Genomic DNA, 1,525 nt, shown 5'->3' on the forward strand with positions numbered 1-1,525 from the left:
ATCTCATTGACAACCAGCCAATTGGTTATGGTTTCCATAGCCCTCGGCACGGTTCGGGTCGTCAATTTGGCCGACCAAGGGCCAAACCGAAGGAGAGCTCTGCTTCTGGTCGGGTCGGGTCTAGAGAAACCTCAAAATGGGCCGAACGAAAATGGACTTGGTTCTCGGGTCGGTTCCGTTTTTGTTCGGTTTGGGCCTGAGCCCATTTTTACCATTTTAAAAAGCCCAAATTGTATTTATTTTCAGCAAAAAAAGCCCAAATCAAATTTTTTTAGCAAAACAAAGCCCAAATCAGATTCACTTTCAGCCCAAAACCCTTTTTTTGTTGTCAAATTGCCAAAACCTATTCAATTCTCATGAACAAGCCCAAAACACTTTTTACTTCATTTTCAAAACCTGAAATTATGTAAATTCAACCTATAAAAATCCATAATTCCAATCTAAGTTTCTAAACTAAATAAATCTCACATTCAAAACCTGAAATTATGTAAATTTAACCTATAAAAATCCATCATTCCAATCTAAGTTTTTAAACTAAATAAATCTCACACACACATTCAACCAACCAACCAAGGAAAAGAAATCTAATTTCTTACAAACCATTACAAAAAATAATACAAAAACCAAATTAAACTTATGAAATTAAATATTACAACCCATCACAAAAATACACATGAAGATAATGTCCTTGCAAAAAATCTGCTGCATCCATTCTTCCAAAAGCATTAACAAAGTAATCTGCACAACACTTAAAAGAATTAACACAAAATTTCACCATCAACAAATCATAATTAACATAAGATGCAAGAAAAATACCTTCCAACATATCTTAATCACACTAAGAAGGGAGAGTCTTATTCAAATTTGTCGTGGATGTTTTACTCCCCATTTCTACAAAATATAATAAAATAAATCAAACCAATTTGAGTTAGAACACATAAAAATAAGAACAAAATCAGATTCAAATATACTTATATAAATGAAAATATTACCCATTTCAATTGATTCATAGAACTCCATCTCCTCAATGCTTGGCACATATTGCAATGAAGATATATCTTCGGACCTTATCCAATTTTGAGAGCAAATCAAAGCCTCAACCATCCTAGGAGACAATGAGCTTCGAAACGAGTCAATCACTCTCCCACTTGTGCTAAAACAAGACTCCCGAAGCTATTGTGGAAGTAGGGATTGCAAGCACATCCTTTGCAATTGATGCCAAAGTAGGATACTTGAGCCCATTTATTCTCCACCACCCTAGTATATCAAACTCCTCATCAATGGATTCAAGTGGATCCAACAAGTACCTATCCACTTCATGTGTTATAACCACATTCTCACTCTCTTGTTGAATTTTTTTCCACTTTTCCATCATGGTTTTTCGCTTACGACCTCCAAAAACCAAAGAAGAGTCGGTTTCATTGTTAGTACTACCACCACTCTCATTGGTAGTACTAGTAGCACCCATATTGTTACTACTAGGCTTATACACTTCATACATATTCATAAGAAGTTGTTTAACCTC

At 35.0% G+C, this 1,525-nt stretch overlaps 1 long non-coding RNA gene across 1 annotated transcript; it reads right to left on the reverse strand.

The window, feature by feature from the left end:
- Window positions 1-598: 598 nt before the first annotated feature.
- LOC148919178 (uncharacterized) lies at window positions 599-1,162 on the reverse strand. Its single transcript, XR_016124983.1, has 3 exons — window positions 993-1,162; window positions 817-891; window positions 599-738 (listed from the first exon to the last, which is right to left on the reverse strand). It is a non-coding gene; the product is annotated as an uncharacterized LOC148919178 (long non-coding RNA).
- Window positions 1,163-1,525: the final 363 nt, after the last annotated feature.

The sequence above is a fragment of the Prunus mume genome, linkage group LG3 (genome assembly GCF_029339155.1).
Source record: "Prunus mume cultivar Tortuosa linkage group LG3, ASM2933915v1, whole genome shotgun sequence".
Lineage (NCBI taxonomy): Eukaryota > Viridiplantae > Streptophyta > Magnoliopsida > Rosales > Rosaceae > Prunus > Prunus mume.